Raw genomic sequence first — 24,365 nt, forward strand, 5'->3', positions numbered from 1 at the left:
TGGACAACATGTGGCAGTGCGTCGTTTCGGTATCGTAGAGTAAAATATAACGCGCCTCAGCATTTCGGTTGCCTCATATGCATATCACATGGATCACATGCCGCCTATAAAAAATTCGAGCATATTTTACGATTATTTATTTATACCTGATCGTCAAATTTGTACAAAACATATGACAACTGCACATAATCCAAATCTCGCGTGATTTTTGAAAACGTCGTAAGCCCAATGAGAGACTCTCTTTCATTGCACTCTTTTTTGCTAATATCTAGGCTAGTTTAAAATTTATTGCAATATTTTCACCTCACCACACTAGACAAAGTTATTTTCTTCAGATCGGTGCTGGAAAATCCAATGTAAACGATAGTATGGCTTTGTAATAATCGAAAGAGAAAGTAAACAAAGAGAGCCTCTCTTTTGAACTTACGACGTTTTCAAAAATCACGCGAGAAATATATATTTGGATACGAATGACAAGAAATCTTTCGATAGTTTAACTTAGGGATCCTATATTAAGAGATGTGCGAATACTTTTCCAGACGATTTAGCAACGCTGTTACTTTCGTAAACAAACGCTGCCAGCACTTGCCGCAGTGAAAAATGTTTAGGCTTGCACATGACTTTACATTCGAAGACACTTTTTTTATTATTTTATCTATCCTATAGCAGTGCATTTTCGCTAAAATTAAAGAGCAATACGAATGAACACGATATAATCAACTAGACTACTTTTACTTACGAAAGCAAAACAAATTGTTTATTCGATAAAACTTTTCATAAAATCTATTCCACCAAAATCGCAATAATTTTCGATCTGCAACAATAACGATGTTCATTTGGCTCAGATTTTGACAGTTCTCAATGCTCGATTGGCTCAAGATGGCCGCTTTCGCATATCTCTGAATGTAGGATCCCTAGTTTAACTGTTCGGGACAACATTGCTACCTGTGCAGTGTCAAAATTTGAGTAGTTCCACTTTTTACGAAAAATGAGTAAGATTTCCGTGAGAAGAAAAGAGACGGCAATACAATTTCACTCAGTCTCTGAGTGATTTGAAACGGGCGTGTAGATCGGATGACATTGAGTATGTGTTCCATGAGAGTTTTGATTAGGGAAACAGAAGCATTCATCATCTTATCTCCGCACAAGACTGAGAAAGTGTCCGCCATATTCAAATGACTGAGAAAGAAATTCGCTGACCGATCAAAATTGGGTGACAGCTAGTGGAAGGAGCACTTCGAGAATTGATTGAAAGATGAAAATAAAGGTTCAATCATAAACATGGTAAACATAGTCGAAGACGGTTAATCTGTGGAACCACAGACGCTGATTGCTGGGACAGAACGTTACGGAGCTTTTTGTGGCACGCAATTTTTAAGGTGCTTAAATTCTTTCATGGCTCAGAATTTTAATTGTATTTTATCATTTGGAAATTGTACGAATTCTTCCTCCAAAAATTTCTTGAAATTTTTTTTATGAGAATTAGATAACAGAAATTCATCCAGAAATTCCGATGGGAAATCCTCCAGACTCTTTTCGTAAATACTTCAAGTCATTCTTCTGAAAATTCATTCATTCATTGGTGGATCTAAATCTGGGGCACGATGCCAGATCAACTGTACAAGCCCACCAGAAACTAATTCTATCTAGCTTCTGCATTTGAAAGAGAAAGTATATTAAACGTCAGAAAATCTTATGGGCTAGTTCTTCTTCAGGTGTGAAACGAGTTGTTTGACAGCTGGACAGCTTATTGCCCTACACTGTAAACCCAGCAATACTCTTTAAAGAGTAAAAAATGAACATTTTCTACCGATATATGCAGCTGTCAAAATAACTAGTAATTTATTTTAGACAAAAATGCGTATTTTGTGCTCATTTCCATGTTCCTTGCTTTTACTCATTAATGAGTGAAAAACAAGTTAAGATTCAAACAATCAATTGAAGAAGCTGGGTGCGCAAGAATGGTAAGAGTTTTTGTTGTTTCTTTCAATATTTTAAATAATAAAGGAATAATCGAGGGATTAATATTTCTATTTTAGTTTACAAACGCAGTCCAGAAGCAGGAGATAATTGTCGGGATAACTGCCGTCAAGATGATGCTGAATGACTGTTTGTTTGCTAGATGTCAATTCGCTACAGAAGCCGAATGGATTGGGGTAGATTCCGTTGCAAGTTTGCACCAAGCGATTCGGACATCCAGATCCACTAGCGCTGCGGAACATCCACTGGCGCTTATGAAATGCTCCATGACCCTCGCCATGACCTCCATGATGTTATGCTCGCACATATATCAAGGCTGTTGCTCATCATGTAACCAAATCAGGGGATTCTGTCCGGTGCTTATTTGCTTAGTCTTCGGCTGCCGGTGATTCAACATCCGGAGGATTTTTTACGGTAATATTGATACTTTTAGTTAAATGCTTTTCTAATCTAACTGGTGATTTTTCCTAGCAATAGAATGACGTCGCGCTGACCACCAGTGTCTGGAATTACCGCCGAGACAGCCGCTGGGGGTATTTTGACTGATGGTGAACGAACCGGGACGAAAGAGGCTTTTGATACGCGATGCGGCAAGACAAAAAAAGGAAACAAAAAAAAGCCAGTCTGGGACACGTATTTTCACTACTTTCAAAATATGATCGAATAAAGAATTATTCCATGCATCACATTTAAATGAATCCCTTGTTTTAATATTACAGAGATTACACTAAATTGAAATTAAATTCCTTTTTGTTGGTCAACAAGAGTAAAAAATACCCATTATCCAGAATACTTTGTTTCTAATAATGAGTAAAAATTACTCCTGAATTTGACGTTCAGGCCTTTTACTCATTAATGAGTAAACGCTGTTTACTCTTTTAATGAGTTGAACTATTTAGCTTCATAATGGGTACTTTTTTACCCATTAAAGAGTACTTTTCCGGCACAGTGTATGGCATATACTCCATTTATTATTGCATTATGACGTGTATTTTCGAATCCTTATTTGAACCCTCATTTATTACTAAGGCGAATGCATTTACGCACGACCCAGCACACCTGCTTAGTAGTTGCCAAACTACCACAAGGGAATGTACTGGAGTGTCGGACTTGACCAGTGACATATAATACCGACCTAACTCACCTTGCGCTCTGCTATAATTTACACCACAAGCTGCCTCCCAGCATTATTTCATTTGAAACGTAGAACAAACGATAATAATATATGCTCACTTTCTTGTTAAGCTAAAGTTATGACAAGTTATAATTCCTTGATAAGTCCCAGTTTTGAAGGTAGTCGTCAACCTGTAACTATTCCACCTGCGTCGGCCATCAACGTGAGAAGAGTTTAGTTTCCCGAATTACGGTTGGTTGTTAGAGTGGCTGTTTTGATTGAACACGTCGGAAAGTTGTTGATTTATCTGCTGGACCTGCTGCTGTCACTCACGGTTGGCACCAAGGAAGTTGGCGCCGTTGTCGCTCAGGATTTCCAAGCGAGCATCTCGCTACACCACGAATCGCATTGCACACACCTTCATTGACAGTCAATGAACCACCTCCAGATGGACGGCTCTGACTGTATGGCAAGTGAAGAACGTCACCCATTGCTTGACCAATGATCTTCCTACCTTGATCTTGAACAGCAGAGTATACAGACTGAGTCTTGCCTTAAGTAGGAGAGATTCCGCTTCATTGTACGGAGACAAGGAACGTGAAATTGCTGACGTAGTTCGATGGTTAGGCGATGTTCTTTGGGAAAGCTAATTGAGAATTTGGTGTCGTACAATACGAAGATTGCCCTATGCGATGCGAGTATCTATCCGACCTAAACAATCCAAACACAATCCGTCAATGAACGGCAACAATATATATATATATATATATATATATATATATATATATATATATATATATATATATATATATATATATATATATATATATATATATATATATATATATATATATATATTTTTTTAAATTCAGCATGCTAAACCGGCTGCTAGAATATGTTCCTAGCCTTAACGAGTTCTTCTTGACCGATGCGTGACGACTGTAGCGGCTGCTTCAAAATCTTCTGTTAGCAGCGATTGATCGCCTGAACATTTCGTATTTGGAGAAGCAACTCCATTCGATGACTTCGTAACTAGGTGGACATGACTCGGTCTTATTTTTTCTTCGACTCTCTCTGATTCCATTTGATGGATCACTTCTTCAATTTGTCTCGTTATCTGCGACGGGACGTATCATCACTCCTAAGGATTGAATTTGGAGAGTATTTTGGACGAATTGTCTGTACGTCGATGATCGGAACTTAGAATTTAGAAGCGGTCTAGAACACTCGCCTCGAAATATGCAGACCAAACTGTTGCAGCCTACAGCTTACAGATGTCGGAATGGAGAGCTCAATGGAATTCTCCGTGGATCACGGTCCTGAAGTAGGCCACGCAAGCGTACGCAGTGTCTGCTGTCGACGAGAATGTGCAGGTGCCACATATCATGGATGAAAATGTACGGAAGAAGCCCCAGATGATCGAACTGGCTCATTACGCAGCGCTAGATGCTCCATTTGGTGAGAACGACTAGCTTATGCGAACTTGTCAAGGCCAGATATTCAACTGTGCGCACGTTGACTGATATTGTTCGTTCACGTCAGGCATAGACGCATTTTTTTTTTTTTTTGAACTTTATTAATGTGTTTTTTTAATTCTAGGATTAAGTTCAACACAGACAGCATAGACGCATTTAATTTCCTTCAACTTCAAGTGCATCAGCTATTCGCTTCTTCAACAATGGAACCGAAATGAGCCGTTGTCAATGAATGCTAGCGTTTCGATACTTCGTCCGTTACTTAAGAGCCGAACCACCAACATGTGAAACATTGTAGAACTGTTGGAATGGTGAGCCTTCATTTTGGTTTACTGGATGCACTAGCCGACTTTTCTACGGTGTTGGTTTTTTCCAAGTTCGTTTATTTGGTAGGCTTGGGAAAGGTTGGGAAAAATTCAAAATCTCAAAATTCATGAACGATTCAAATCACTCGTGAGTTGAAACGTACCCAACTCAGCACCTAAAAAATCATGGCTGTGTTGAATCATTCATTTGAATCATCGTAGGTAAATTAACGTTCAACACATAGAGCAATGGATACTCTTGCGTGTGTAAACAATAAATTGCCCCCAAATTTATTATAAACACTTGGGAAATGAGTGAAATGATCCGTTTTAGCATGAAAAACTCAGACGTGATGCATTATTTTAAATTCGCAAACGAGTTAGTTCGCGCGGAGCGCTCAATGATTGAGTTTTATTAACGATTTTACCAACACTGAACTGCCGCTAACCGCATGTCGAGCACATCTGTATATGGGCCTCTATATACAGATGTGCTCGACTTGCGAAATAAATTCATCCCTACAACACTCCAGTAAAATATTAATATCTTTGACTAAAAAACTCTAATCTTCTCGCGGTTTTCAGCATAACATCACTGTTTTTGGATGTTTCTGCATACATTTTTGCATATAAACTTCCAACGAGTTTAGCACCGCCCAAACGTTGACCGATTTGGATGAAATTTTGTCCAGAGCATCAAGTTTCCAAATAGAACCGAATAAGGGAGCGGCCCATCAAAAAAATTGAAAAAAAGTTTTTCTCATACTAATTTGAGTCACCCTAATGCAAGTTCGTTTTGTGTCCAATTCCTTTGCCAACCCTGAATAGTTACGGTGTTGGCTTAGAAGTGGTTGAAAAACGTCCAGAATCGCCATGTAAAATCGGATGATGATATATACATGGATTTCTGCCATGTTTTCCGTTGCAGATCTGGCCCAAATAATTACTGTGTACAGCTTTCCAGCGATCATCCCGATTCATTATTTTGAAAACATTATGCTCCTTCAAACGATAATTCGGTTTTCCGCAGATTAGATAGTATATTAGCATACTTCGTAAAATCTCTACAAATATCTACAAAATTTAGCCTTTACGATACAACGAAATCGTGACTACGGAAGCAATCGAAATCAAGTTCGCCATATATCAACTGAGTATACCGAGGTCGACCACTGTGGAACTGCCGTTTGAATGAGACCCAGTACAGCTTCAAATTCTCGGTTTAACCACTAGGTCTTGGAGCACCATCGGATTGGAAAGATCTAGGACTTGACATGCCACCTCCAGACGATCGCAGAAATTCTGTACCGCCATCCTGAAGACCAGCACACAGATTATTAGCTCCGGACGCCCGTACAGTAGCTACCGCATTTACATTACATGTGGAACTTGTGGAAGACACTGGGTGGAACTGGTAAGCCCCGTCACAGGATCGACCTTATAAGCTGTCGTAATCGGCGTCGATGACTCCGAACGATTACCGTGGGTTGAGAAACTGATGACGAAACAGGTAACATAATGGGATTTGCAGCCCCGTTCCGGAATTCAATATTGGAATCGTCATCGTACTTGCCGGTGTAGAAATTGGCTGTTTCTGGCTGACAGCAACCTGATTCCGTCGATTTATGCAGTCTTCAAGACCACCGGGTACTACCACATAATTGCCGGCCGTTTCACCTTTCCCATTTAGGATTTCTTGCCTCTTGCTTCAACTACACCTTCCAACGCTTCAAATTGAGCAGCTTGCTTCATTTCAATCCCCTTCAGCTGAGTGCCGTTCGTTCCTCAAATAGTTTAAGGTCAAGCCGGGTGAGCTCCATGATCGCATCTGATCCTTCGTTGGAGTTGCCTAATTGTTGTTTTTTCCACTCTGGCTTGCATGTTCGGATCTGCGACGGTTCCGATAGAGGTGGATATGATGAATATCTGAACCACGTCCAATTCACCCCGTCGTCAAAGAATAATTTTCTTTGCTTGTGATGTTTGTAATAAACGATAAAAGACGTACTGCAGCTGCGAATAGGCCCTTGTACGGGTAGGGTAAACAACTTAGGACACGCAACTTGCAAGAAAGAATTAAATTAATTATGTTTAATACCATAATGATTTGAAAACCATGAAAACTCCTGTTGCATTACCGGATTTCTCTTTACTAATTATGAACTTCTCTTCACACAAGCATTTCGGGGAAATTACGCTTTGTTCGACCTACATCGCTGCATTATGAGAATGTTGATCTCGAGCAATGCGTGATATTATTTATAGACATTCGACCGTCAAAGTCAAAGTCGTAGTAACCCGCCAAGTGTAGTCGACAATAGGGCACTGCACGGAAACATCTCTTTCTCTTTCGTTCCTCATAAATTTTGACGTTTACTGGCCTTGTTGTTTTCTAATTTCTTTGCAGCGAGAAAGAGACAAAGCAGTTCGTGCAGTGCCCTATATCATAAGTCAAGCTCTTGCAAGAATAAGGACGTAAAACTCGAGAAATATTTTTTTTCAATGACTTCATAATTTTGGACAATTAATTTTCCGAGATGGATTTTTTTTAACAATGTTTGTTACTTTTACTACCTAGCGGTTATGTTGCATTTCTAGTACAATATAAAAATGATATTTTGGCTACAACTACTCAACACATAATCTAATTTAACCCATTTTCAATAAAAAACAATGACAACAAACTTTTTTACTCGTTTTCTTTTTAAAAAAAATTTTTTTTTGCTAAAATTTCTGAGTCCAAAGTCCAGCCATTAAAAACACTAAGGGTACAAGAAAAACTAGAAACAACGAAATTCCTCCTTTTACTATTCACGCCTTCATTTCTGCTAGAGCTACTTCCAAGAAGTCATAAACGACGTCGAATGTACGATGGGCAACCTGTTACCTCTTCCGCGTCGGGGTGGGTGGGTTCGCTGTGCGACCACCGCAAACTCAAATAAAACTAGTGATGATATCTGATCCTTCTAATAATATAATAACCTACGTTGGGATGGGACACAATGCAGCATGGAAATGACGCGTCATTCGCGCGTCCATGACTTCATCAACACTCAACACCGGATAGGCTATTTTTGTGTGCGAGCGAGCTGGAGGCGTAGCTGCACATGTGAGCAGTCGATGGTGATTACCATTTCCAGTTCTAAAGCCGCCATTGATACACGGGACCGGTGGGACATATTTAGATGCTAATTTCGATGAACTGCCGGCATCGCATCGCGTCGGCAAACTCGTTCTTTTTGATTTGGTCAACATGGCGCAAAATTAAGGTTCGAATCGAACGCATCACTAAGGCGACTGAATTCGGATTCTGTCCGTGCTGTACATTTTCAAAATGCAAATCAAACTGGAAACACCTTTTGTGGCATTAAACTTGAAAAGGAGTAAATGATATTCAATGACCCACCATAGGAACATAAAAGGGATTTGGTCACTTTACAGCAGTGCAATATTTAAAATGTTAAACACCATAAGCTCCGAGGCATATGCATTTTATCCGAGGCAGACGTTTGATTCAGTGCTACCAAACGCGCAATACTAGATATGGGTGCTTTCCTATGAATCAATGTCTGCTTTCCATGCTGCTGCTATCCATCCCAAAGTTGCACTCTGGCAAGGTTCAACTTCAACAACTGTCTGTATTTGCCAAAGGATTTTCAGCTTTGCAGGGATTACGCCATGTTTGTTTCGCATACCCACATCTACTGAGTCGACCTGCTGCATGCAGAAAGTGTACGGCGGCACTTAAGACTGCCGCTGTTGCTGCTGCAATCAAGCGATTTATAACAATTGAAAAGGTTAATCTTAGTGACTGGCAGTTCTAGTCGCTTGATGTTCTGCCCTATAGCCCGTACGCGACGAACGGTACTTAATACCCTAATTTTTCTGCCGGAGTCGGTTGGGAAAACGAAATATCGTTGCCGTAATAGAAGCAGTATAATGCTAGATAGGAGTAACTGCGTAGAGCATTCCCTCATTTACATATGAATCACCTCATTCGTTTGGATTTTATCGTCTCTGTTGAAAGGTGAAATTGCAACGATTGCACCAGCTAGTCGCGCAAAGGTAAAAGTTATGACAATGGCTTTTATCGTGTGCTTAGTTGTTTGTAACCTTTGACCAATGGCAGCGGAAAATTGCACCTGATGATGTAAAGTAGATCAGGGCATTCTGAACGATATGTGTAATATTTCGATGAATTTAAAACCTATGGAACATACTATTATACTATTATATTATCTATATAGTAGATGGCACTTTTTTGCACTTGCATCTGCTTTACGAGTAACGAATCATTAGTTATATAGAGTAAAGTATTAAGGCACGAAGAAAAGTTCTACGGAGGGGTTGATGGAAGGTGTCACATGTCACCTTCTACAGAAAGGAAAAAGGCTGCATTGTTGCAATTATGTTGCAAATATGGGGAGAGATCATGATGGTGATAGACGCCCTTTAGCGGACTGGTTTTTCATTTCGTCTTCCTTAGAAAAAGGACTTCAACATTTAAGAAAAGAATGTTATTTTATAAGCTGCAGTAGTGATGCATAAGAATGAATGCAAATGGATGTGAATTGAAGGGCAGAGTCTATCCCCAAAAGTGCTGTTTTTACCTTTCTTATGTGTTTTTTCACCACCACGGTAGGTAAATTAATCTTATTTTTTCTGTAATCAATGAAAGAACATGAAAATGGTTAATGCTGGCGCTGGGAGGGGGGCTTCAATCCATTGTCTTTTTTTTTCTTTCTCGTTTCAGAGAGCGAGTAACGGCGCTTAAACCTAGGCTAATTAGCCAGAGCAAGTCTAATAACTTGGCCCATCCCAGAAGATACAACACTCAGGCAAACGGAGTGACATCAATTTCTTAGCATAGTCACTTCCAACGTTTGTTCAAACTTATTATATCATTTACTTATGATGATATTCCTAAACTCCCTCCCAAATATCCAAGTCCTGGACATCTATAAGGGCGTCGGTGAGTCGCTGGCCTCTCGTTAAGTAGATGTCACATAATCATTTCCTTCCCTTCCCTAGTAACGGAGAAGATGGGCGTGGCCATCTATGGTAGCTTTCATGCTTTATCATTTTAATCCATAAGCAGTTGGGGTAAGAAAGTTAAAGAACATACATGACAACTATCATTATACAATCTACGAAATATTCCGTTACGACGCATCGCAACGCAAAGTGCGTATGATTAAAATTTATTTTATGCTATTCAGGGCCAAAGATTTTCCATAAAAAGATTGTTGTTCTTTTGTAATCGTAAATCGAGTGACCATTGTCAGTAGCAAGCGAAATTTGTTTTTTTTTTCATAATTATAAGCATTATAAAAATTGAATCCTCCCTTTTCAGGACCAACGTTTTATACAAAATAAAGTGGAGCAACAGAAAATGGTGAGAAGAGTTGAACGGCAACGATGGCATCGGTAGCGGTCCCAAGTCCCGAGTGACGACTTTCACCAGTGGTTGCCGTAGAAATTTTAGCCACAATGATGGCGTCTGTAGAATCTCATCGGTAAATTAGTGAAATGTAGGCAACTCAGCAACGGTCATCGTCCAGGCTACAGCTGTCGGGAGAACCATCTGTCGTGCACACCGCGAAAATCGGAAGAGTGCGATTGGCCGGGTACGTAACCAGAATGTCGGACAATAACCCGATTAAAATGTTTTTGGACATTGATACGACGGGCACAAGAAGCAAAGGTGCGAAGCGAGCATGGTGGAAGAAGATGAACTTCATTAGGTTTTAGTATGAGATTATTCATTGGGATGCTTAATGAATTAAATTAGTATTTCCGAATGATTTTTGACCAAAACTTACTACGTCTTTCCGGAACATAGGGGGTGGGGGGTCATTCTGCAGTTTCAAATCTGAGACCGTCACGAAAAGTGGTCAGGAAGTATGGGCTAATAACTCAGCCGTCTTTCAACCGATTTTAAAGATTTTGGTGTTAATCGATCGACGAACTCTTTAAGATTTTGCTCAACTATCAAAAAAATGCATTCAAGGTGCTAAACTATTAAAAAATTGAATTTTACTAGGCACAGACATCAAAATCGTTAAGAAAATTATTTTGAGCTTTTTAGTGGAATGTCTTCACTTGTCACAAGACGAGTTTGTACAATCCCATTTAATTCCACCACTTAATTGTATCTTGACAGATACGTATTTCGACCTCAACAGTAAGGCCGTCTTCGAGACACACGTCTTATGACAAGTAATCAAAATCGTGCAACTCACGGGCTCGACTCCAATCCTCAGTTCAATTAAATTTTCTCGGAGAGCGGGCACAACGATGACGCCCGTAGCAGCAGTCTCAACAGAAAGCGGAACATCGAGAGGCCATCGCCAAAAGCAACAATCTTCGGACTATCGTTTAGTTACTGTTAGTGGTGCATTGTGGAAAGAAAATCGGTTCTCATCAGGACCAAAATTTTATGAGAAGAAAGAGTTGGTTGCAAAAATGGCATCGATTACGGTCCCCGGATACCAGTGGTGCCACTGAAAATGTTTTCTTAATAGTGGCTATTTAGCAGAGAAGTGAAATTTTTATGCAAGGTACGGACTATCGTTTGTTTGTTATAGACCTATGCAGAAGTTCATCAAATTCACTCACCCGATGGATTTTAACATTTGAGCGAGTTGTCCACTCGAACAAAAGTTCATTTTGCGTTCATTATGCGACCCGCTCAAACGTCATAATTTCTTGGGGGAGTTCATTTTGCGTTAGTCTATGAATGATTAGAAAAGCGCATTGTGGGTCAAAATCGACTCTTGTCAAATCTACCATTGTACACAAGAGAAGGTAGAGCCGAAATATTTTCTTTAAATTGCACATCATAACCGCTTGGTGACGGTAGAAAGTTGGAATAGATAGCAGTAAAAGTGCGGGAAGTAAACAATGATGACGTCTCACATCATTGGGTTGCGTTAGCAGTCAACAGGCAGGGCTCTACATTACGGGTGGGAAGATGTGTAGTTGTGTTGGTAATCCGAGCTCGGTGAATTTTGTACTCACCCAGTGAACTTTTCGGTTTTCTTATGGCAAAATGTTCACGATTCGGTTTCCTTATGGCAACTAACCAAAACAAAGAAAAACTTTCCGTCGAAATTGAAGTATTGCACAAGATTTTTCTCATGCAGTACTAAGATTCCGTCGTATTTATGCTGACAACACGTCCCTTCATTGAAAATTTTCAACATTTTGCTCAAATTGGTTTCTTCAAAAAAGTAAACAACAGCTGATTCGGTTTCTTTATGGCAAATTTTCGATGATTTTTTTCCGTTGCAACGGCAAAACACTCACCAACACTTGCAAAACTCGGTCGTTTGGACCACCCGATATATACCACCCTGTTGACCAGGGTGGTATATATCAGAGTCAAAACGAAAGTGCAATCGACAAAATTGAAATAAAAACCTGACAATCAAATGAGATTTTCCCAAGATTCTGATTTCGGTATACTTGCTGTTTATTATTGGAAAGGCACGTCATAGGAAACAAAATCATCTTTTTACACGAGAGAAGGTTGAACCGAGACAAAAATTTGCAAAAAATGCAAATCATAATCACTTGGTGACGGGCAAAATTCTTTGTCGGTAGCAGCCCATGCGCTCCTTGCAGGGAGACGTTGCAAAACAATGTATTAGAATGGATGACGTTTAATCATAAATTGGCAGACAGTGGCATCAGTAGTGGAAATTCATTTCAATATTTTGATTTCCAGCGTGCACGGTACGAAACTTCCTCTCCTCTTTGAGTGGGACTGTGGCCCTGAAAAGGGCCGTTTCAAGTGAAGATACTTACTCGTTCATTCACTAAGAGCTGGCCCTTACTGGTGACGACTTTGGAACCCTCCGAAACGGCTGGCTTGGCCAGCTCGACACGCACGAAGATGTCGTTTACGAGGCTGTTTATAATGCACGCTTCGATGAGACGCCCTTGATGATGTTTCTCTGTACCTTGCTGCCGCCGCTCGTAGCAATCATTGTTGCTGCCATCGCCCGTAGCAACCATCATTGCTGTTGCCTTCTCCGCAGCCTTTCCACCGCCGGTGAAGTCTGGTTGGCGCTGAGATGCAATTGTCCTGCCGATTTTCCGAGAAAACCAGACTTCGGCTGGTCAGAATACGTTTGCATAGAGTCCGAAGTGACGTTGAAGAAAACGTGTCTGCTGTCGCTGATGATGGCGAACATATTTTCTTCGCTTTTAGCACAAGACAAACCCAATTTCGATCGGGCTGATCTGGAGTTCCAGAAACGATTCGTGGAAAACGATTTCGGTTGCGCATGTGATGTGTGTGCTAGAATCTGGTTCAGAAATTATTTGAAACCAATCTCCAACTCAAATGCTGCCGTGTTACTGGTTACAAATTATTTCGAAACGGTGGAAGGATTTTCGGCGTGTGCTACGTGTCGAACAAGCCTGAACCGCGGATCAATTCCCACGTTGTCGCAATCGAATGGCTTTACATATTCCAAGTTTCCGTCGAATTTGCCTCCGCTGGACCCACTTACCACAAGACTGGTGTCTCCCAGGATCAATTTCATGCAGTTTTGTCGTTTGCGGCATACTTCAGGTTTGTGGAAAAGTTATTTTACTTAAAAACTTATTACATCAAATAAATATATGACTTTCCTAATCTATTTTCATTAACATGCAACAGGTAGTTTGGCAATTATCGACCAAATTATCAACATTCCAGTCGATGTGGCCCAGATGGTATGCGAACTTCCCCGCCAACTGAATGACGACTATGCTATCAACGTGTGCATCAAGAAACACTTCATACACAAATCAAGTTACTTGTCCGGCTACGTGAAGAAAGGTACCGTTAAAGCATGGCTGAACTATCTGGTTACTACACCGCTCTACAGGCGGAATGGAATTGTTTTCAATGAAGAAAACTTGGCTGCGATCGGACAAACAGAGCAGATGGATATTTCGGAGGAACGTAGGGCAGTATTCCTTAAAGTCGTCGACGAGATGAACGAGGTTGATAATGATTGGACAACAACATACACTCATGTGGAATGAAGACAAGTGTCTGGAACAGGCATTGAAAGCGTGAGTGAAGCGGGCGAGCATTGATCTAATTCAATCATAGCGTCCTATGCCAGTGAGTGAACCGCCTTGCTCAGATGGATACCAAACAACGATTATGAGCGATCGTTGCTGCGTAAACAACGAGCAACAGAGTTCGCCAAGCCAAACTTGGTATGGTATCCAGGGAACCTACGACTGCATTTGTGTTTCTGTACTAGAATAAAACCAAAACACATAAGGTGTTCTGCTTTATTCACTCTGCTCTCAAGTTGCTGAGATGGAGGAGAGAAAGTATCAAAGCCTCCCATGCAGTGTGTCAGAGTTCCATTCTCATAGCGGACTTAATTTTCCTAATGTCTGAAAACATTTTTCTAACAGCGTGTGGTAACAACACTCATTGTTAGGTTACCAAGTGATTTGCCTCGCTCAGTTGTCTCCCATTGGTGAGCGATGAAGATCTTTAAACATTGAATCAACGAACGCCAAATTTCAACGATCTAGAAAGCATCAGCGATTATGCCGCAGTAGAGCATCAAGTTGGCATGAATTTAGCCGATTTTTACTCACGATCTGATTTTTTTCAATGCCTGGTCTGGAATTTGCACCGGCACAAAATCAGAAACCGCTTTCCATTATCTATGATGAGTTTGCTGAGGAGCTGTCTTTCCTCGATATTGTCGGTGTAGCACCAACTTAGAATTCGGAAGACAGGACTTCCGAACCGAACTGTATCTGGAGAAAAATCCAACTTCGGTACAAAAAGCGTTCTAACTTTGTTCCGGATAGACAATATTTATCTTGGACATCCGAGATGCTTCAACCGTGAAGTCCATGTGACAGCGTTCATGATGGCTACTAGCGAGGTGCGGGATCGACGGGGCGCGAGACCGGAGCATATTTTGTATATGCCAATGAAAATCATGCGGCTGCGGGTATCGGAAAGATTAAACAATACCTTAAAATGCATGGGCACTGCCAACATAACAAGGGCGCAGTCCGCAATATCAACACCAGGGAGCATATTCAGAATTTCAAAATAAAATCTTTTACACTTCACGTAATCCAACGTCCAATTGGCGGTCGTGTCTCGGATACAACCTTATACTTTTTTTCTTTACGTGTATACTAGAACACTTTCGGGCAATAAAAATCAAATCAAAAACAAAAAATTACATTTGTTTTGTTGTAGTTTTCCTCAGCAAGGAACTTTCTTTACTTTCCTCGATATCTCCTTATGTCGATGGTCCCTCCAATATCGAGATATGGAAATACGACTCTACTTCCAATCTAGGATAGGATGTGCCAATTATTCATTAAAAATCGTACCGATTTTCTGTCAAAATCGTAACGGTTGCTGATTGGGTGCAAATGACAATCTATTACTTCGATCGGCGGTATCACATTTTCAAAAGGGCAGCTTGTTGTGGGTAATTAAATTGAAATTTATGACAAAATTCAAAAGTTTGTTTTTTGATTGTTTGGGTAAAATGAATTTAAGCTAGACTGCAAATAATGTATTCATGATTCTCAAGGGTTATGCTAATTTGAAAAACTCGATTTGAAGTATTTATTAATAAACTTTTTACCCATTTCACTGTAAAACCTGTACGTAGCATTTTTTATTACGAATAATGGAAGAAATGAACGAGAAGACATGATGCACAAAAGATATTCGGAAGCACTGTCCACCACCTCGTCGAAGCAATCAATTGAGGAAACAATTGGACGCGTTTGCGTACGTACACGCGCCAATATGTCCGAGAATGGCTCATATTCCTAACACTCGCATCTAAATGGTCATTTTGGCTTTATTCGTGTAATTCTCTCCATAGGATATTGAATTCATTTGTAATCTTGATCATCATTACTGAAAACCGATGGAATTTTTAGTTTTAGGGTGCCAAAACGCCAGTGTTCGGAATATGAGTCATGTTCGAGATTTGAGCCAAAACGGTACTGATTTGAGAGTGGAATCAATGCTGTAACATATTCGTTACCTTAAGTGACCACCCAATGCCCTTTTAGTTCATCTGTAAAATTAACAATGTTTAAAGTTTGTCCTAAATGCGACATTCCAAACTATTTCTAATTACCATCTGAAGGAAAACCATTTCTGATTTTACCCCCACTTTCTCATATTCCTCAAATCGCTTACCAATAACCTCACATTACTAGTCTGATCTAGGTATTTTCCAGGGAATCAAGTGGAGTTATTTTTTCCACCGCACGACTAAAGAAGCTAAAATATTGCTCATTTTACCCCTCGTTCTATTATTTTCCATAACCATACCATAACCACCTCTGCACGCTCCCCAGAAAGTTCTACGATTTGTGTCAAAATTTCAACGCAATTCACCCATATCGAACCGAGATATTGAATTTATTCGCGTTATGGACATTTTTTCCCATTGTGCAATGGATGGAGCATGGGAGTTGCTTTCCAACCTCAATGTGCACAGTCCGAGAGCTCTAAACTTTTCAATGGTCAATTACAGCGCCGGGCACGTCCTTACGGTCATCGGGGATGGGGGATGATGCAATCACTCGCCCACTGCAAGGCGAGTATACCTCTGCACTTGGCACGAGTTCATGCGGAACTTTATTGGAATTTGGGGATTCACGAATATAGTTATGGGTGCTAGAAATAGAAACTATCAATCCGAGAGATGCGTTTGAATAAGGAAAAAAGTTCAGTCGAGTTATTCAGTGTTCGTATTTTGACGCGTAAGCACGCTTGGCTACGACAACGATCTATAGCAAAGGTTCGTCTTGGTTAACGGGTTGCCAATGTGATAGGAAACCGCTTACCTTTTACTTTTTATAGGAAACCGCTTACCATTCATTTCTTCTTTCTTCTTCTTCTTCTTTCTTATATATAAAAATGAAATGGTCTGTGTTCGTATCCGCATAACTCAAAAACGGCTGGATGGATTTTCTTCATTTCTCCAGCAAATATGTTCGTAATCCTTTCCGACGGGTTTATATAATATTTCCTCATGCTAAAATCACGGGTAAAGTTGACTAAACAATGAAAAACTAAAATTAAGTATCGTATGGAAATTTGGCATGGGCACTTCACAGCACGCATTTTCGCCTACTATGCAGGACAACGTCTGCCGGGTCGACTAGTTCTAACATAATGTTAGAAAAGTTAGTCGAAAGTGTAGTAGAAAATGGAAATGGTATGGACCCCATTTCTGTTCCAGCGATGGATGGCTATAATATGATAAGAAGTATGGGGAAAGATATAAAGTATGAGAATGGACGGGCCTGGGATTGAACCCAGAAGCAAAAGCTGAAGCGATAGCCATATGAACACAAAGCCCGTTTCAATCTCTTCACGGGGTAATGGAGATAATGCTACTTGTGGAGCGTGATAACTAAATCTTAAATCTTAAGCGTGGATAGCGTGGCTGCGAAATGGTGAGTTGACATCCGGGAAGGGGCGCCTAACATAGCTCTGGTCCTCACAAGTTCCAATACTCACGCTTCCACGGGTCTTCCGATGACAATTGACCACCAGCTAAGGGTTGCGTACTTAGCTGGTAGTGCAGCCTGGGCACTGTTGTCCTTCTGACATCAGCTAGAGTGAGAGGGTGCGTCCTGTGGTGTCTGCCTAGGATGTGGTGGGGTTCGACAGTGGGCTCTGTTGAACTTCTATAAAAAGCTGCATGTGTCCCCAAGCAGGCCCTATCAAAGCGACCGTGTGCCGCTCAAAGCGCACTAGCCTAGTCCTGGTGTTGGGTAGGACTTTAAACAAATTTGACTCGACTGATCGAGCGTCTGTCCACCAAGGAGGTGCGGCTCCAACAGCGTCTGTTCTGGCATCCAGCGGCTGAGTATGAAATGCTATTCCCCGGAAGCTATACCTAAGATGGCAGCCCCATCCCGGTGGATAGGGAACCTTGGGCCAACAACCTACTGTTCCCGAAACATCAATTTGTTCGAGAATCCGATAATGAAAGAATACGGACTGATTTTACGGCGACGACTCTTAGCGCGAAACAACGGACACGAATAGGAACATGGAACGTTTTAACCCTAGCCCAGCAGGGTAAATTGGCACAACTTGCCAATGAGGCACGCCGCATGAAGCTTGAGATCCTGGGACTGAGTGAAGTCCGTTGGCCAAACTTTGGAGAACACAGAACGCCGTCGGGACAGGTTCTGCTATACTCTGGTTTACGAGGTGAACACGCTCCCCGGCAACGCGGAGTTGGCTTCCTACTAAGCGCTCAGGCACACTCTGCGCTTATGAAGTGGGAACCTATAAGTGAAAGGATAATCGTTGCCAGATTTAGAACACGGGTCCGAAACCTTACTATAATACAATGTTATGCGCCAACCGATGCTGCCGATCTGCAAGACAAAGAGAACTTCTACAGTCAACTCAATGCCGTCGTAGATAGAATTCCGAAGGGTGATATCAAGATCTGTTTGGGCGACTTCAATGCGAAGATCGGATCCGACAACTCGAACCATGAGCGCATTATGGGACGCCATGGTCTCGGAGAAATGAGCGAAAACGGAGAGCTGTTTGCAGAATTTTGTGGTAATAATGACATGGTGATCGGGGGATCGCTCTTCCCTCATCGACCGGTTCACAAGGTCACGTGGGTCTCCCGTGACGGCTTTACAGAAAATCAAATCGACCACATCTGCATCAGCCGAAAATGGAAACGGAGCCTTCTTGATGTACGGAATAAACGTAGTGCCGATATCGCGTCTGATCATCACCTCCTCATCGGCGAAATACGCCTGCGCATTGCGCGGATTCGTCGGCAGGAGGAAAGAGTTGGACGACGATTCAACACACGCCGACTGGAAGATGCCACGGTGAAACGGTCCTTCGTTGAAGAACTGGAGACGCGTGCTGCAGATATTCCGGAAGGTGGCAGCGTGGAAGACCAATGGACCGCCATCAAGAATGCCTTCATCGCCACCAGCGAGAACAATCTGGGCGAACTACGCACCCAGAGAAAACAATGGATCACCGAGGAGACCTGGAGGAAGATAGAGGAGCGAAGAGAAGCCAAAGCCGCGATAGAGCGATCAAAAACCAGAGGAGCCAAAGTTCTAGCCCGCCAACGATACGCGGCTCTTGAGAAGGAAGTAAAACGCTCATGTCGACGGGACAAGCGAGCGTGGGCAGACTCTCTGGCCGACGAAGGAGAGAGAGCCGCCGCAACCGGGGACATTCGCCTCCTCTACGATATCTCACGACGCTTAAGCGGGGCGAAGATGAATGCAACGATGCCTGTGAAAGACGCGAATGATCAGTTATTGACCGACCCAACTGACCAGCTGAAACGCTGGTTTGAGCACTTCGAACAACTTTTTCAAGTGCCAGCCAGGCCATCACCACCTCGGCATGATCTGCCTGGGATCCGACGTATAACACGCGTCAATACCGAAGCTCCATCACTGCTAGAGATTCAAACAGCCATCCAAAGCATGAAATCGAATAAAGCCCCAGGGGTCGACCGCATATCAGCCGAGATGCTCAAAGCTGACCCCATGACATCCGCTCAACTACTGCATCGTTTATTTCATAATATCTGGGACACCGCAACTTTCCCGGTCGACTGGATGCAAGGTATCTTAGTAAAGGTGCCCAAACAGGATGACCTGACTTTATGCGATAACTGGCGAGGCATTATGTTGCTGTGTACCGTTCTCAAAGTTCTGTGCAAAGTTATCCTAGCCCGGATTCAGGAGAAGATCGATGCGACTCTCCGGCGGCAGCAAGCCGGATTCCGTGCCGGAAGATCCTGTGTGGACCATATTGTCACGCTCCGCATCATTCTGGAGCAGGTCAACGAATTCCAAGAGTCCCTTTACTTGGTATTCATTGACTACGAAAAACTTTCGACCGTCTCAATCACGAGAATATGTGGGGCGCCCTGAGACGCAAGGGAGTTCCTGAGAAAATCATCGGCCTCATCGAAGCACAGTACGAGGCCTTTTCGTGTAGAGTGCTGCACAATGGGGTCCTGTCCGACCCTATCCGGGTCGTAGCTGGTGTGAGGCAAGGATGCGATTGACCGTGAACCAAACCGCGGGCTGTTATGGCAGCCTATAACCATGGAGCATCTAAACGACTTCGAATTGGCTGATGACGTTGCACTCCTCGCGCAACGGCGCTCTGATATGCAGAGTAAGCTCAACGACCTTGCCGAGCGCTCCTCTTCGGCAGGTTTAGTCATCAACGTCAACAAAACCAAATCGTTGGATGTAAACACGGCGACTCCTTCCAGTTTCACAGTAGCCGGGCAACCAGTGGAGAATGTTGAAAGCTTCCAATATCTTGGTAGCCAAATGGCGTCGGACGGCGGTACCAAGATCGACATAGGCGCACGGATCAAGAAAGCAAGGGCTGCCTTTGCGAGTTTAAGAAATATCTGGAAAAACAGGCAGATAAGTGAACGCACCAATATACCAAATTTTCAACTCTAACGTGAAATCTGTGCTTTTATACGCTAGCGAAACATGGTGTGTATCAGTGGAGAACACTCAACGGCTGCAGGTGTTCATTAACAGATGCCTGCGGTATATAATTCGGGCCTGGTGGCCTCACAACTGGATCTCAAACAATGAGCTCCATCGTCGTTGTCACCAGAGGCCGATAGCAACAGAAATTCGGGATCGGAAGTGGGGCTGGGTCGGCCACACTCTACGTAGGGGCGGAAACGAAATCTGTAAACAAGCATTAGACTGGAACCCAGCGGGACATCGCAGCAGAGGCAGACCCAGAGGCTCATGGCGGCGAAGCCTCAATAAAGAAATAAAAGAAGTCGACCGAAATCTAACCTGGCAACAGGTTAAAGCGATAGCCGGGCAACGCTCAGGATGGAGATCTTTCAAGTCGGCCCTTTGCACCACCAGAGGTGTACAGGATCCGTAAGTAGTGGAAAGATTAAGATTAAAAAAAAAACAAAAATGGTATAGTTTTAAATATTGCATTCCGAATTACAAAAAATCAAGAAAGCAAACCTGTAACAAAATGAACCAAATTCATAGTTCGTGTAATTAACGGCTTGCGACCAACTAGATTACGAAACGAATTTATTCCAAAAACCATCAATCCTATCGCTCTGCCTAGGCCAACTACTAGAATCCCAATAATAACTTGCTTGCTTGGGCTAGGTTCGAACCCTTGCACAACCTGTCAATCAGCCCACACGTTCGGGGCCAACGTTTTGTAAACAAGCCATGCTCTCGTTCCAAGAAAATCAGAAAATTACTTTGTTGATTACTTCCCTATCCCAACCAGCAGCAGAGTTGAGCTTCACCATTCGACAAACCATCAAAATTATAACAAATTATTTCTCCGCTCGTTGCTGGTTAACTCTTTGTTTACTACCGAAACCCCATTGCCCGAGAGCTTCGAGGCCAGTAAGACCCAATTCTGACGAAACCTCCGGCAATGAATGACATGAGACACGAGACGCTACACAACGGTCGACGCGGGTATCGTATTATTAGCCATTTGTTTATATGCCTGCTGCTACTGCTGTTGCAGTAGCAGTAACGCGTCGAATCAAATTTCAAGTCAATTTAAAACTTCAGCGAAAGAATAATAATAAATCATAATAACAACAAAAGACACGACGACGTGTTTGCAGCAGCTGCTGTACACAACCAGCAATCGGCTTTTCAGATAAATTAAACAAATACGGCCCGATCTGACGTCTGATTGATCAAAATTTACCAATTGAGATTGAGACCTCCGCTGCTGATGTCCACCACATCGCGCACACAGTGGTGGGCCTTCGAGAGGAATTCGGACGAAATCTTAATCATGATACAGTCGACTGACCATGAGTTCATCTTGAAAGAAACATCAAAAACACATCCAGATGTGGAACAGTAGCCGAAAAATAACTTGACGCATGTTATAATTTGCTTCCATGAGTGGAATTTAGAACCATGGTGTTCAACTGTACTTGTTCTTGGGTGCTAATATTTTACATCAATAGGTTATTCCCATTCTATTTTAAAAAATTGAAAATTTGTTTTTTTTTACTATGACTTCAACGTACGACTTTTTGCTAACATGGGAATTCGTAATTCAGCTTATGAAACCAGAACCTGTAAAATTAAAATACAAATATAAGCTTTGTTTGTTTAAGTATAGCCATACTGTGTGCAACGAACGATCTAATTGGGTGGCTCAATTAAAGCATCGTATCATAGTTTCCTTGGATTGCGCCGGCAAACGGCGAATTTGGACGAGTCCAATTTGCTTCCCGCATGCGGTTCTAAGAAATGGGCTTTAAAATCTAATGGAAGACACTAGACGACGTCCATGAAGTTCATCCGCCGTGCATCCCTTCTATTGCTCCCTTGGCGAGATCGAGGGCAACATACAATTTTCGGAGCAGGTTTCCGTATCACAATTTCAATATATCAACTTGTTTTATGGCCACTTTCCTGCTCAGTGCTTGCTAGCTGCCTTTCTTCAGCTTGTTGTGCTTGGCCGGCTTCGTTCTCTTTAATCGGGATTCATACATATCGCAGCAGCACACATGCATAGGAGCTATCTACCAGAGACACCGAGCAATTGAAAGGAACGAACCTGTTTGGTGTTTTTTTTTCGGCCGGCTGTTCAACAACTGTCTTGGGAGACGCTAGAGATATTTTATTTTATGTGTTGGTAAATGTAGCGGTAGAAAAATGCGTCCACCAGAAGAAAAAAAAACAACTTGTTTTTGGTGGATAGAGCATTGGTTAGTGATTGGGAAGAAATAAGTGACTATATTTTGTTTGCTACGCAAATGTTTGCGCGAAACGCATGAAGGCGAATTAACGGTTTCGGAGCGGTCCTACTGAAGTTGCCGTTAGAAGCAGGTTAATGTTTAGCAGGTTTACACACAGGTTTAGTGCTTGATAATGTAACATTGTTTTCGCGTTGTTCGGAACGAACGTGTCAAAGTTGTTTGGGTCGCATCATTCAATACGCATAAAAATGCATTCATGTAATACGTGCAGTACGTGCAATTATAATGTTCAACAAATCTTTATATGTAAAATTTAATTGGCGCATAAACCGTGAACTGAAAAAGGTATGAGCTGAAAAATAATGTTTTACAGTACACACATAATATTAATCGAAAATTTCTCTGTAACTTCAAGGAAAATATTGTCCGCAATATCTGATAATAAGACCTGATTTAAAGTTCGCCTTTGAGTGATAAAACCGTCTACCTTTCCATGTCAATGAAATAGGTGCAATAATTTAATGATTTTAATGACGTTCAACTCGTGCGGAAAAAAATATATTTTTGCTACTAGTTATCTAGATATCTATTAATTGTAATGCAGAGTTACAGCAGATATTTTCGTCTGTGTTTTAAATCCCGTCATAGTCTCGAAAACCAATGAAAAAGACACATTTTTTGTTATAACTCATTCGTATTACAGCATAGGTTCAGGAGAAATGTTCTGCTATAATGGAGTTACAGCAAATGGACGATGCTTTCATTGCTTTTAGTGCCCGTGCCCCTATTTTTCTACGCCTTCAGTTTACCCTAAATGTCCCGGATGTAGTTGAATGAATATTGAAGCTTTGAATACTAAAAAAAGTTTTTCTCGTCAGATCCATTAAGAAAATTAAGAAAAAAGCAAGAAGCAGCTGTAGATCTCAAATACCGAACTCGAGACAGTGTGGACTACCCAGAATATCCCAAAACTATCTTACGTTGTCTGTTGACCTGTCAGCAGATGTAATGGATACAATTGAATGCATATTGAAGCTTTGAGTACCAAAAATAGTTTCCAACTAGCTGTAGATCTTGTGATGAACTTATATTATATAAAGAATCACAAAAATAAAGAATAAAAAAGCTGTAGATCTCAAGGACAGTTTGGATGACCCAGAATATCTCATAACTATTTTACGATATTCGTTGGCCTCCCAGAAGGCATAAAGGATATAATTGAATGCATAGAAATAGATTTTCTTACAACTGTAGATCACAAGTCCTAAACTCAAAGACAGTTTGGATTACCCAGAATATCTCGAAACTATCTTACGATATCCGTTGACCTCCCAGAAGGAGTTATGGATATAATTGAATGCATATTGAAGCTTGGAGTACTGACAAATGATTTTCTTGTAGCTGTAGATCTCAAGTCCTGATTTTCAGGACAGTTTAGATGACCTAGAATATCTCAAAATTATCTTACCATATCCGTTGACCTTTCACGAGGTGAAATGGATATAATTGAATGCAAATTACAGCTTTGAGCAGGGTGACCACTTAAGTTACATTTTAAAATTCCCGCATATTTCCCGACTTTTTTCCGATATTTCATGAAAAATTCCCGATATAATTTTGAAGATTCCAAACAGTGTTGTCGTACACACTGTGCAAAAAAAATTTCGCTACACTGGAAAAAAAATTGCTCTACACTACACATCGTGAATGATCATATTTTATT

The 24,365-nt window shown here is 41.5% G+C and overlaps 1 protein-coding gene and 1 long non-coding RNA gene across 7 annotated transcripts in view; one reads left to right on the forward strand and one right to left on the reverse strand.

The window, feature by feature from the left end:
• The window catches only part of LOC134213419 (GTPase-activating protein CdGAPr-like), a 174,790-nt gene that overhangs the window by 132,737 nt on the left and 17,688 nt on the right, over positions 1 to 24,365 (reverse strand). The gene's annotated exons all lie outside the window — the stretch shown is intronic.
• LOC134217715 (uncharacterized) lies at positions 1,923 to 2,575 on the forward strand. The gene is made up of 3 exons (XR_009981137.1): positions 1,923 to 1,964; positions 2,040 to 2,394; positions 2,452 to 2,575. It is a non-coding gene; the product is annotated as an uncharacterized LOC134217715 (long non-coding RNA).

Source organism: Armigeres subalbatus, chromosome 2, assembly GCF_024139115.2.
Source record: "Armigeres subalbatus isolate Guangzhou_Male chromosome 2, GZ_Asu_2, whole genome shotgun sequence".
Taxonomy (NCBI): Eukaryota; Metazoa; Arthropoda; class Insecta; order Diptera; family Culicidae; genus Armigeres; species Armigeres subalbatus.